The sequence below is a fragment of the Podarcis bocagei genome (genome assembly GCF_964188305.1).
Source record: "Podarcis bocagei genome assembly, chromosome: 4".
Lineage (NCBI taxonomy): Eukaryota > Metazoa > Chordata > Lepidosauria > Squamata > Lacertidae > Podarcis > Podarcis bocagei.
This window is the reverse complement of record NC_138128.1, coordinates 78,085,383-78,099,633: the sequence shown is the minus strand read 5'-3', so window position 1 is coordinate 78,099,633 and position 14,251 is coordinate 78,085,383. Positions and strand designations below refer to the sequence as shown.

Genomic DNA, 14,251 nt, shown 5'->3' with positions numbered 1-14,251 from the left:
TTCTATGATGTTATCTTCCATTATTATCTTACTTATCACGTTTTGCTTTTTCCTCTTTCTCAACTGCCACGCGAGTAACTTCCCCATTTTATTTGCCGATTCAAAAAACCTCTGTTTCATATATTTGATTCTCCAATCTATTTCCATATTTAATATAGTTGAATACTGGGCCTGTAGCACCTTTAGGGCACGGGTGGTCTCGGCATCTGCTGGGTTTATAGTCAACTTCCTTTCATAAGTTCTCAGTTGTGTTAGTATTTCTTCTTTCTTTTGTTCTCTTAATTTCCTCCTAAGGTTATTTTGTTGAATTAGAACCCCCCTCATAACCGACTTACTGGCATCCCATACTATATCTATAGTGGGACCTCCCTTCAAGTTCAAATCCAAATAGTCTTTTAAGGTACTTTTAATCTTTTCTTTCACCTCATCATTATCCAATAGATTTTCCTCCATCCTCCATCTGTATTGTCCCTTAGGCCCACCCTTAATTTCCATTACCAATGCACAGTGGTCAGAAAGTGTCCTAGGTAAAATTTCACATCTCTTCACCCTTAAAATAAGGGTTCTTGTCATCCAAATTTGGTCAATTCGACCCCAACTTTGGTGTGGTTCTGAATAATGAGTAAATTGTTTGGAGGTGGGGTTTTTGTGTCTCCAAACATCCACTAAATCTAAATTGTCCTCTAAATCCTTAAAAGATTTCGGCAGTTTTCCTTTATTAGAATTCCCTCTCTTTACACTCCTATCCAACTCCGGTGCTGGCACCCCATTCATATCCCCGAGCAGAATTAGTTTATGCGTTTCTAATTCTAATAGGATTCCTTCAAGTTTCTCAAAGAATTCTGCTCTATTTTTATGCGGGGCGTAGACCGTCACTACATTAATTTTTTCCCCTCTAAAATTTAGTTGGATCCCTAGAATCCTACCCTCCTCATCTTTACAAATTTGTACGGGGTTCCATTTCTCTTTTACATAAATCACCACCCCTTTTTTTTTATTTATCTCCGAGTTAACAAATTCTACTCCTAACTTTTTATTCATCAAAATATGTTTATGTTTCTTCGCAATATGGGTTTCTTGGAAGCAAATTACATCATAGTTTTTATTTTTCAGCACTCTCTCAATTTTATTCCTTTTAACTTTCTCATTCAACCCATTCACATTCCAAGATAAAAGGTTTAATGTGTGTGTTATTGTTTCTCTTTATCTATTACGATTTCTCTGACCTGGGTCCCGAACTAAACTCTGCTGCCTCTATTCCCTGAAGGCTCCCCTTCCTCCGCCGTCCCTGCTCCCACCACGGCTTCCTCATCATCCTCGTCTGTTCCTTCCATCTCCTCCTCCTCTTCTCGTTCCCCCTCCCCCCCTGTCTCCTCCACCACCTTCTCCCTGCTCCCGGGCTTGTTCTCTGGCCTTCCCAGATCTTTCTCATACCTTCTCAAAAACTTCTCAACCTCCTGTGTGTCCATCAATCTAAATCTCTTATCCTTATAGTGGAAGGTGATCCCTTCTGGGAACTCCCATTTAAATTGTATCCCGTTTCTCTTCAAAAAGGCTACCACCTGCTTATATCCCTCTCTTTTGCGTAATAACCTGACCGGTATTTCTTTGTAAATAATAATGGGTCTTCCATCAATTCTTAATCTATTGTGGTAGCTCTTCCTTAAGATTAGGTTTTTCACTTCCACTGAGTTGAAAATCACTAAACAGTCACCCAGGAATTTGTTAGTTCTGAAATGTTTAGGTTTTGACATCCTGAAAACATTCTCTATAGAGAGAGCCAGCTCTTCCTCCCTTATATCTAACCATTTAGACAGTTCTCTAATCATTTTCCCTCTTATATCTTCATTCCTTTCCTCCGCTACTCCTCTAAACTTCAGGTGTAGCTGCTTTTGTCGCATGTCTGCCATGGCTAGATTATCCCATATCCTGTCTTGTGAGCTACTCAGCTCTCTTAGCTCTTCTTTCACCTTCGTTGTCTCTCTCTTCTGCTCCCTTATCTCTTTCTGTAATTTCTTATTAGATTCTTCAATCAATCTGGACTTAACAGAGAGGTCCTGGATTTTAGCTGAGAGTTCCCCAACTGCTCCCTCTATCCTTTTGTCAATTCTTTCCTGTACCTCTCCTAGCTTCTGTTCCATACATAATGTATTCTGTTTAAATTCCTCCTTTATTCTCGCCCACAAATTGTCTAGATCTTTAATTTCTTCCTGGCGGGACCATTTCCTCTCCCCCGGCGTCCCACCCCCCTTCTTTCCATCCTTCCCATCCTTCCCTGCCATTCCTCCCCCCAAATTCTTTACTCTCCCCCTACTACTTTCCCCTTCCCTTGTGTCCCTCCTTTGAATTTCGACAAATATCAACAGTTGCAGGCGAAAAACAGGAGAAAACCAAAACCGAAAGATGCAACAGAGGTGAAGGTCAGTCTTTCCAAGGTTGTGTCCAGGGCAGGGCTCTATGTCAATGTCAATACCAACATCTATGCCAAAAATCCGAGCATAACAAAGAGTATCAGGAGGGGGGTGGAGGCAATGCTGAGCGGGGTAATTCCGGGGTAATTCCGCTGTATAATCCCAACGTTGTCTTTCAAATTCTTCTCAACGATCCACTTCCCTCCACTGGTTCTGAGTCACAGTCGGCAAGGCTTTCTGCCCGCAATCCAACCTTAAAGGTGTATACACAATCCAGCCTTAAAGGTATATACTCCGCTTTTAATCCAAAGCCAAGTCCAATTGTCTGTGTTTAACCTCCAAACGAAGAGGTAAAAGAGGGGAAATAAAAAAGAAGAGAAAACGAAAGGGAGGCGGCAGATGCACGGAGGGGAGGGGGGAGTGAAACCTCTCCCTCTTCTAAAATATTCCGTCCTCCTCTAAGTTCTAAATTCTCGGGACCAGTCTGGAAACCCTTCAGGGACAACCAAGCATGCCTCAGAGCTTCCTCATATCCTCAAATCCAATGCGAAATGTAAAAATGTCGAAAACAAATTAAACGGCTTAAAAAACCAATAAACGTACCGCGGCTAGGAGCTGCGTAGACAACAGAGAGGGGTTGGCTAATGCCGTCCCCCCCTCCACTTAGTCAGTCACTTAGTCAGTCACTTAATCAGTCTTTATAAACTTATATGCCGTCCCCCCCTCCACTTAGTCAGTCACTTAGTCAGTCACTTAATCAGTCTTTATAAACAATTAAGGCTTTTAAGCAGGTATGCAGTACTTCTAATTCCACAACTTAAAGTTCGCTCACTCAGGCAGACTTTGCATGAAGCCTCCTCAAACCTTCGACTTCCTCCTGCGCCATCTTAATTCCATCGCCGAGTGAACTCCTCTGTAGATTTCTAACAAGAAAGGTATAAGAACCAGGCGGCACGCAGTTCCACCATAAACTTTGCAAACGCGTTCTAAATTAACGCTACGAGACACTGCGTGTGCCTTCCTATTCTTCTAGGAGGTCCGTCGCCTCTCCTGGCCGGAGCTTGAGGCGTCGCGTTGCGGGGGCAGGACTATCCCCAGTTGCGCTAGCGGTCTCCGTCTTCGCGCCCTGTCGGGGCAGAGAGGTGTCCTGACCGCTTTCACGCTGCAGGGGGCCAGGCTCCGGAGGGTTCCCCCCTTCGGATTTTTCGGGTTCGCTGCGCCCAAGCGGCTCCCCAAACCTCCGCAACACTCAGAAAACCAGGAGCTGGTCCTCTGTGCTCCCTCCCAGGTCGCGACCGGAACCGGAAGTCCGAGCTGTTCTTACCTTGCAGCCGTGAGTTGTTACTGTTTCAAGTTACTTAGTGTTATATAAAGCAGCCAGCTAGGTTGCAGTCAGTCTGATTCCAGGAGCAGTTCTAACTGCTGCAATAAAGAGCTGTGAATCCAACAGAGCTGTGTCCTTTGTCCATCTTTTTCACTATTCAATACTTCCAACCCTCCGATTCTATGCAGAGTGTGCAGGTCCTTTGGCTGGTCTTTATTGAACATTTGTTCTGATTTGTCAGCAGGGAGGTTAGAGGGCAACAAGAATTCATCATGATTGTTTGCACATCTTCCTGCTAATCATTTGTCAATATCACACTTCACAGTGCATTTTCCTGTCACTTCCCTAACTGCAAACAGTCTACTTTTTTAAAATTTTTGAGTGAAGGGAATTATGTCAGGGCAGCAGAGCGATATAATCCACTTAAATTTTGCAAACCTAAATTTCTGGTATACACTTGATGCCCTCTGAAAAATGCTGATAATCTGGAGACAACTTGTGTCCGGACAAACTTTTGGCTGGCAGACTGCTTCTTACAGCCTGATAGGCAACTATGCATATGCACCCTTGCTGATGCTGGGGTCAACAAAAGGAAATGTTATCATGTCAGTGACAAATTTTGCTTCAGCTTGCATATAAAGGCACATTTTGCCTCCGGAATCTTGCTCAGCTTAGCTGGGCCTCTCTATAGGGTGCCTGTGCAAAAAAAGGAGGGTGTCAATAGTCCACTTAGGGACTAAGCAGATCTGATTCCAAATCTGGATTGTTCATAAAGAATTAATACATTTTCACAGTGGTAGCCATGTCCCCGAAAACAAACAAGTATTTGTGTTTGAAATTAAATGTCCTTGCGTGTCATAAACCAAAACTGAAAAACATTCACTCTTACTTATTCTTATTCTTCTTTTCTTTTTTTGGTTTGGCTGGACTTTCAATTACATCAGTAAATACACACAGCTGCAGATTGAATAGGGACATTGACATTTTTAGCTGGTATTGAGTGGCACAGGCATGGCTCCCTCAGAGATGTCAATTTTTCAGTGAATCTCCTCCAGAATCTTTCCTTTTTAAAGTGGGTATCCTCCAAATTCTCAACCTGCTGAGTCTGAAAGATGGAGAATCAAATCAGGAGAGAAGTTCTCACTCTGTTACTTCTGAATATTGCATACAGACTTAAAGTAGAAGGCTTGTTAATGGAATACATAATTCTGGGGTGATATTCCCTTAGGTTATTTCAGTCTCGGCAGTGATTAACATGTTCAGCAGTGAAGCACTGCAAGCGAGAGAGAAAAGGGAGAGCCCTTGCTTAGTCAAGGCACTAGATTTGCCAGTTTTATCTCAGGTGAGTGACCTTGGCATATTGATCAGCTGGATAGCTCAGCTGGCTAGAGCATGGTGCTGATAATGCCAAGGTTGCAGGTTCAAGCCCCGTCTGGGACAGCTGCATATTCCTGCAAGGCAGGGGGTTGGACTAGATGGTGGATTTTACAATGTGCTACAAGAACACTACAGCATAAGGGTTACGGGTCAGCACAAGCGTTTACATCCAAAACAACCCTTGCATTCAGTATCCATATAAACAAGGGCTATTTATGGATGATAAGCAGGTCTGCATGGGTTGTGACTAGCCAAGCTTTGCATAGTGTTGTATGTTGTTGTTTAGTCGTTTAGTCGTGTCTGACTCTTCGTGACCCCATGGACCAGAGCACGCCAGGCACTCCTGTCTTCCACTGCCTCCCGCAGTTTGGTCAGACTCATGTTTGTAGCTTCGAGAACATTGTCCAACCATCTTGTCCTCTGTCGTCCCCTTCTCCTTGTGCCCTCCATCTTTCCCAACACCAGAGTCTTTTCCAGGGAGTCTTCTCTTCTCATGAGGTAGCCAAAGTATTGGAGCCTCAGCTTCACGATCTGTCCTTCCAGTGAGCACTCAGGGCTGATTTCCTTCAGAATGGATAGGTTTGATCTTCTTGCAGTCCATGGGACTCTCAAGAGTCTCCTCCAGCACCATAACTCAAAAGCATCAATTCTTCTGTGATCAACCTTCTTTATGGTCCAGCGCTCACTTCCATACATCACTACTGGGAAAACCATAGCTTTAACTATATGGACCTTTGTTGGCAAGGTGATGTCTCTGCTTTTTAGGATGCTGTCTAGGTTTGTCATTGCTTTTCTCCCCAGAAGCAGGCGTCTTTTACCTTATTTCCTTATGTTAGCCTTGCACAGTCAAGCCCCAACGTTTGTTGCCTGCTGGGCAGTGCCAAAATAGTGTGGCTTGTCAATCAGCAGGAACACCCAAGTATTGGGCTGCTTGTCTGCATTTGGCTCAGTGAGTCACAAACCATGCTGGCCTGCCCTAGAGCAGCCATTCCTGAAACAACCTTGGCTATGTCTACTTATATGTGGAGGCCCATAGTTTGATCCTGCCTTCCTGCTCTGTGGCTTAGACGTACCTACCCAGTAACTTCAATAATAGCAACAAACTGCACAGCTGCACAAAGATGTAGCTTTTATACCTTTCCTGTTTTTCTCTCTGAATAATCTTCAGAACTGGAGTTTGGTGAGGTGTTGTGAATTTCTGTGTTACGAGCCCCCTGGCTTCTTCCACCTCACAGAGCTCAACTCTTTACATTTCCCCGGGAAGAGGAAATGATCACCATATAACTTTCCAGCATAAATCTGGCCAAAGCATTTCATTTGCAACTCCAATTTTACTGTTTTGAGAACGCCTCAGAACCTGATGTGTTCATTCGTCTCATCCCACCATATAACATGCAGGCATTGGGAAGCCACCTCTTATTATTCCTCCAAGAGAACAAGATCTACCAGCTTTCATGAGTCAGCAAACATTTCTTTGCAAATCTCCCCACCGCCATTGCTGGTTCCAGAGATATTAATGTTTCGTGGGATTAAATTTCAGCTTGAAGGGGAAATGCAAACTCACACCTACTCGCTGTCAGGTCCTGTTCGGAGGAGAGCGGTTTACAGCAAGAAGAGAAAGGAATCTTAACCCTCTCTTTGCTGACTGCACAATCACTTTTCTGTGGCTTATTGCAAAAGAGAGCCTTAATCTTGGTGTGTCTTAACAAAGGCAGTGAAGAATCCACGGCGTCTTAAAAGGTCGGCACATTTCTCATTGCCAGGAGATGCTGAAGGCCCAGGAGGGGTGGGGGAAATCAGTGTACACGATTATCATCACGTCTATGAAAGCGCATCTTTCACAACAATTACATTAGTCTTTAAGATGCCATAGGGTGCTATGCATTCTCTCTGTCCTGCTCAGCAGTTAAACCAAAGATGTTTGGGGGAGCATCCTTCACCCAGTGTTTCCCCCCCTCTCTTTTTGCATTCCCATGTCCATCTATATTCTATTTGCTTGTTAATCAGCTTTTGGCGAGCAACACACCTCTCTGTTTTCTTGTGCTGCAGTGGCTGCTCTGTGAAAGTCACAAGGAGCCCATTCATCGCAGCACTGCAGAAGTGGAGGCTGGCTCTTGCAGGTTCATCTGCACTGTGTATTATTACCGTGTCAGTACATTTAATTCACTGCTGCAGATCTGCTAGCCTGGCATCTCTGTTGCTTCAGAAGAGCAGGGGAGGCAGGAAGGCAGGCAGTTAGGCAGAGGAACAACAACAAATGATGCCTTAGCACCTCCAAAGTGCTTGCACTCAATTTTTTCTTTCTTTTTTAAGTGCAATATCCCATCTTAACATGAAAGGTTAAGAGCATGTTTCAGGTTTGTGACCTCAGGTCCCCCTCCCCTGAGCTCTAAGAATCCAGATGGCAACGTTTTGGAGCTGGACTCAAAGGTGTGAACTGAGCATGGAGTTCCTGTTAGGAACGAAACTGTAAAGGGTGCAGATAAATTAAGAGGGTGGGACCCCTTTGAAAGGCTTTTTGCAGGTATGTTTGGTTGCAGCCAAGCCTAAAAGACTGCAAAAATGACTCCCTTTCCAACATAGACTGTTCATTAGAATGATTAAGGTCATGGGAGAAGGTTATGGCATTCAGGATGCAGTAAACAGCTTATCTGGATGAGTAAATTTCAGAGCACAGTAGGGACCCGTAATGACCACAAAAGCTGCTTATTGGGAGCATAACAAACCCAACGAATGACCGGGTGGAGAGAAAAAAAATCTTTTGGTTTGGGAGGATTTAGAAGCATTCTCTCACTGTCTTCTTTGAATGCTGATGATTCTGTTTCTTGTGAGGAAGAACAGCCAGTGAGTAAAGTCTAACTATAATCCCTGAGTCCTTTCCCCAACACTCCAGGGTATATGAAAGAATGCATCTGAACATGCATAAAGCAGTACCCTTGTCTGTTGAGTAGACACTTTGAGTACGCAAGGCAAATAAAAGCGTATCGATAAAGACACCATGGTTTGGGCCATGTGCAAAACTGATGATAATAATAAATTTGATACATTGGCAATTCAGCAAGGAAAGCTGAATTCTGTGTCTGGTATAAATTATGAAAATTCGGTAATCTGTCTTATTTTGTATAATGAATTCTGAACATTTCTGCAGTTTGCATCCTATCCACAATCTCTGATTTTGCCAGCTGTATGGAGGGATGAGGAGCTGTGCAGTGTGTTGACATTCTGTGTCTGACCTGAAACTCTATTTCAGCCTCCCCTTCAAGCTTCTGAGATTCCAGGAAGTATTTCCTGTGCATTTTAAAGTGTATCTTCATGGCCGTAGGGACTGGAAACTTGCTCCTTTTAAAAATGCTGAGATTCCCAGGATGACGTGACTTCTGTGGCTGTTTCTACACCCTGCATTTTGGGCACTTCAGCAGCATATACAGTCCTTGACCATTCTATGCATCCTAACATATAGGAGAAACCAGGTCAGAGGATGCAGTTGCCAAGAAGATGAAAGCCTCTCCATTTTCGTTTCTTTGCTTATAAATAAATGCAAAAGGTAACAACTTGACTGTGTCATCCATAAGGGGAGAGGTGACATGTATGGGGAAATAATACTAAGGTTGAACAAAATGTCATGGCATGGATAGTTTTAGTTGAATGCATGAAGGGAGGGAATTTTTATTCCTCTTGCTGCTCAATTTCCAGCTGAATCAGTATAAAAATTCAGAGCCCGGGTGATGCAGATCTTTTAACAGCTACAAAAATAAATTGCCAAACCTAATGGTTTCCATGGTGAAAGTCTTGCAGGCTGTCTAGAAAGGGCCTTTATAGAAAGCTATCATGTTATAAAAATAAACACAGATGCACATTTCCCAACATTTTCTCGATGGATCCGTCAGAAGTGGGTGTTGCCATCACGCCAAATATCTGCAAGGAGAAGATTTCTTCGTAGCAGAGCTGGGCTCCATCAGTCACCCAGCTGGTCACCATGAGCCCATCATTCCCTCTCTTTTCTAGCTGACTTAAATAAGTCCAAACAATTGGCTATCATTTGTCATCCCTGACAGGTTGTGGAGGTAGGTAGCCTTATTCAAAATGGCGCCTCACTTTCCCACAGCTGGTTCAGGCAGCCTCTGATGTGTTCCATTGGTTGTTATTCTTATTATTCGGTTGAAACTGGTTCAGGGCTGAGGGGGAAATTAATGGAAGCTTCTGTGGCTGATGCCTGTTAGTTCTCCCCATCCTTACAGCACAGAGATTCCATGTTGTGCAGAACCAGCCATTTCCTCCTCGAAGCTATAGCTCTTAGGCTGGCCTGAGATGATGCTATAGGCTTGGAGAACAGCTGTAGACCTTAGATCCCAAGGTGCTACTTGGGTCTCCTTCTCCTGGTTACCACTAGTGATACTGGGCAAAACATAGGAGCATCTTCTGTGACCCCCTTTATTCTGTGCAATCTCCCTTTTCTGAAGGTTACTTGTGGGACTGGGCCAAGGAGAGTAGCAACCCGCACCGTCAAAGCACTTCTATTTATTTTTTGTGTGCTCACTGCTGTGAATGACAGATGGAAGTAAAAGGGCCTTGAATCATCCCAAACGTGATTCCAAAAATCAAGGTGGGAAGTATTTTCAAAGCTACTTGCCTCCCTCCCCCCCTCCCCGACTTTCTCAACATTTATCACACATTAATTATGTCATTAGGAAAACTGAGAAATGTAGCTGTAAGAAGAGACTGTGCTGTTGAATTCGCTAGAGGAAAACCCCCACGGCTTTTTCTTTTTGAGGCATATGCACACTACAGACAAACAGTGTTAATAATTATTTGCTGTTGCCCGGGCGGTGGACCTTGGGAACTGTAGTTCTGTAAAGGAGTGCAGCAGTCACTAGGAATTTCTAACAGAGTTTTCAACAGGCTCACTGAACTACAATTCCCAGGATTCTGTGGAGAAAGGAATGGTAATTAAACTAGTATAAAACTGACAGAAAATCCTCCCCCAACCTGGTGCCCTCCACAGTTTTTGGACTATCTGTCCCATAAGCCCCAGCAAGAATAGCCAGTGTGGTTGTGCATCATGGGAGTTGTAGTTCAAAACATCTGGAGGGCATTAGGTTGAGGAAGGCTGTTAGAGAAGCATAATACGAATAAGCAGGACTCTTACTTGGGAGCTCATTCATGAGAAGGTCTGCTTACAAGGAAGATTCCAGTTTCCCACTTGGAATCGGAACCTTTCTCAGCTTTGCTGTGGCTACAACTTTAGCAAGTCCGCTGGCTCAAGTGGAAGAGGAGCTTCATTTTAAATGTAAACCTGGGGCACTGTGGGGAGTGTAGTACAAAAACCAAAAAATAAATAAATCAATAATTTAAACAAAGAGCAAGAATTTTCAACAGGAGACCTGATTTTGTTTTGTAAAAGTGCACCAGTCAGTTGTCGTCATCTCACCCCCACCCCCCTAAAATCAGCATCTTTGCATGAAATATTTTCATACTCAAAATGAACAGGGCAGCCCCTGCTCTTCTGATTTCTAGCTTACCTTATGAAGCACTCATGGTATGAAATCATTGGATGTGGTTGATGTCTCCTGCTATATGAAAAACTCCCAATTTCTGGCTCATATGTTAGTGATGAAGCTAGACTTTTTATTATTCATTTGGAGTTTTAGGCTAAGGAGCTTTACCAATTAATTTCACTCATAAAGAGTCTCCCCTTTAAGCTGCTCTTGCTCGATGCAGAACTTCCATCTGCACAGAAAAAGGGTGGCACCTTATTTGTTTTTTCCAGCATTTCAGAGGCGAGATTCAAGGCTAACGTATTCCCAAAGGCTCCTGGTAACACAGGAAGGCTTCTCTTTGCTTGGATGGACAACCGATAATGGCTGAATGCATTGCCCAGAGGCTAAAAGTCACGTGACTCTTAATCTAGACCTTGCAGTCTATAGATTGCAATCAATGCTGAGATGTGCTGATGAAACACAGGGGGAAAAGCCTATAAAGGGAGAGGAGGTTATATGCTTCTGGGCAAAGGTGGAAGCTATTTAAATAGTTGTCGTTTTCTATAAATGAAGCACTGTGGATCTCTCTCCCCCCCTGCCGCCTCCTCCTCCTCCTTAATATGTATGGTTTTAAAATTAAAATTGCAATAATGATGGAAAAGAAAGAATGCCCCCCTTACCAGAAAACCAAATAGATTGATGCACATTTTCAAAGAGCTCTCTCTCTCTCTGCTCATGTAAAAACACCAGGCAGGCCCCACAAATAACCCAGAGATGCGTTTTAAATAAAAGGACACATTCTACTCATGTAAAAACTCACTGATTCCTGGACCATCCGTGGGCCGGATTTAGAAGGCGATTGGGCCAGATCCGGCCCCGGGCCTTAGTTTGCCTACCCATGATTTAAAGCTTAAAATAGGCAGCAAAAGATCAGAGTTTGGCAGAACTCTGCAGACTTTGCAAGTGTCTGGATGTGCATCCATAGTGCACTGCTTATGTGGGGCCAATTGAACTGCCTAGAATCTAGATACATCTTTTGCCGCAAACAGGAATCCACATATCCACCTCTAGAGCCGCACACAACTACAGCTGGAGTGGGGCCTGGCTGAACATTATGTCTCTGTTAATATCCCCTGTGCTGCCAAGAATTTTCACCATACACAACTGAAGCAAAGAAAAAACCAGACTAGCCCATCCATTAACTACTCCCTAATGGAGTTAATCAATCTTCTGCCCTATTCACTAATAATTGTGTGCGAAAATATGAGTCTTCTAATATGCCCTGAAAGCACGGGGAGGAATCTTCTGTAAACACTTGCAGTGTCTGTTTGTAATGGTTGAGCTACTACAGATTCTGCAAGCAGGAAATCTGGGGACAGGAATAATTTTTGGCAAAAGCATTATTTGCTCCAAATTTATAGAGCCACGTGAGAAACTGAAAGGAAAAGGAGGTGCCTGGAGGCATCTGGCAGCTAGCACAACTATTGCATTGGATTTCATATTGCCCAACTATTATTCTGGCCCTTACGCCATCTAACCTCTGCTTTAAAATCTCCGAGGAAGGAAAGTCCACCACCTCTTGTGGGAATCTGTTCCACTGTTGAACAGCTCTTACTATAAAGGTAAAAGGTAAAGGGGTCCTGGACAGTTAAGTCCAGTCAAAGGCAACCATGGGGAGCGGCACTCATCTCGTTTTCAGGCCGAGGGAGCCAGCATTTGTCCACAGACAGCTTTCTGGGTCATGTGGCCAGCATGACTAAACTGCTTCTGGTGCAGCGGAACACCGTGATGGAAGCCAGAGTGCACAGAAACGCCGTTTACCTTCCCGCCACAGCAGTACCTATTTATCTACTTGCACTGGCATGCTTTTGAACTGCTAAGTTGGCAGGAGCTGGGACAGAGCAATGGGAGCTCATCCCGTCACATAGATTTGAACCACTAACCTTCTGATCAGCAAGCCTGAGAGGCTCAGTGGTTTAGACCACAGCGTCACCTGCTCCCTAGCTCTTACTATATCCTGTTTGGGCATATATTATTCGAAATCCCAGATTGTTCCATGAGGCTTACTCCCTAATACGTATGCAAAGGGATTGACACGTGAATCTGTGTCATACAAAACACAAAGGTAGTGTGTTGGTGTGTGTGGCAACCTCCCTCAATAAAGATGGGAGTGAGGTAATGTGATCAGATTTGGGTGCTGGAAAATCTAGACACACCCTGTCAGTAATACTTGAGAGGTTTGATATTATCTGTATGTGGGAGCATTTTCTAATATTCAGCAGCAAGGATCGTTAATAATTTGAAGGGGAAACCTGTGGCCTCTTATCCTTCAACCAGAGTAGCAAAGTAACAATGAAGCATTAAATAAACTGGAAGTTTATTTAAACACACTCAGTGAGGGTTATAGCTTGATGGTTACTCTAAAAAAAGCAGAATACTGTGTTTCAGTCAAAACCTCTTCACGGAGGTATTTAAGAACTCCCACTTTAACCTGTTTCTGAATAAACTGATTCCATCTGATGGCTGTCTGTCATGGATGCTTTAGTTGAGATTCCTGCATCGCATGACTCTTGAGGTCCCTTCCAACTTGATGATTCTGTGATTCAGAGAGTCTTGTTTCTCCCATAGCCACAGCCTTGGATTAAAACAGAAATCAAACATTGCTCTGCCTCTCTCTCCAGCTTTCTGCTTTATTTCTAGGTCACATCCCTTCACTCTCAACTCTCAACTCAGGCTTTGTTCTTCTAGCTATCTCTGAGTTGAAGGAGGGGCCCCAGCCACTTGCCATCTCTCACAAAGCCTGCTTTTGTTTGTTCTCTGAATGGCCCATCACCCAGGCGATCACCTCAACACAGCCTGGTTATATTTTAACACTTCCTGGATCCAGGAGTTAAAAGGATCTTGCATACAGCCTACTTCCTCCCCCACCCCAAACTCTAAGCAATGTTATTGCTGCAAAGTACAAGGCCTGTGTTGTGACATCAGGGGTCAGCAAGCTTTCTCAGCCATGTCCCTCAGACCATGTGGTGGGCCGGACTATATATTTGGGGGGGGGTGAACGAATTCCAATGCCCTACAAATAACCCAGAGATGCATTTTAAATAAAAGCACATATTCTACTCATGTAAAAACACGCTGATTCCCGGACTGTCCCACGGGCCAGACTGAGAAGGTGATTGGGCCGCATTCGGCCCCTGGGTCTTAGGTTGCCTACCCCTGACCTACATGCACTTAAATGACATGTTGAAGGTCAGGCTAGAAAACAAAAACATTGCTAATGCGACAGTGCAGAGGCATAAAGGGCCAGTCTCTTCCAGTCCTTGCATCATGGCTTACGCCCATAGCAAGCTGCGAAGAAGGACTTGGTCCATGCAACACTTTTGAACAAGGAGCAATAAATAACCCTGGACCCATTTAAGCCCCATTTGCCTTATTGTTCAAATGCAGTAACAGCTGAGGATCCCATACTGTTGCCATAGTATTTAATCAGTCCTAATTTTAGTGGGAGGGTTTTATTTTATTGATTTCCAATATCTATTAAGAAGTAACAGAGGAAGCCTCATAGTTCATGCAGCGGTGGGTGGTTGCTGTGCTCAGACCCCAGCTGTGCCATACCGAATCTCCTCTTCTATGCAACAGTAAGTTCTTCCACCCAACCTTCG

General features: G+C 43.9%; 2 long non-coding RNA genes across 2 annotated transcripts in view; both read right to left on the bottom strand.

Moving 5' to 3' along the window:
• The window catches only part of LOC308585351, a 77,113-nt gene that overhangs the window by 56,445 nt on the left and 6,417 nt on the right, over positions 1-14,251 (bottom strand). The window lies entirely within an intron of this gene.
• LOC308585379 lies at positions 8,910-13,305 on the bottom strand. Its single transcript, XR_014007351.1, has 3 exons — positions 13,081-13,305; positions 10,259-10,413; positions 8,910-9,027 (listed from the first exon to the last, which is right to left on the bottom strand). It is a non-coding gene; the product is annotated as an uncharacterized lncRNA (long non-coding RNA).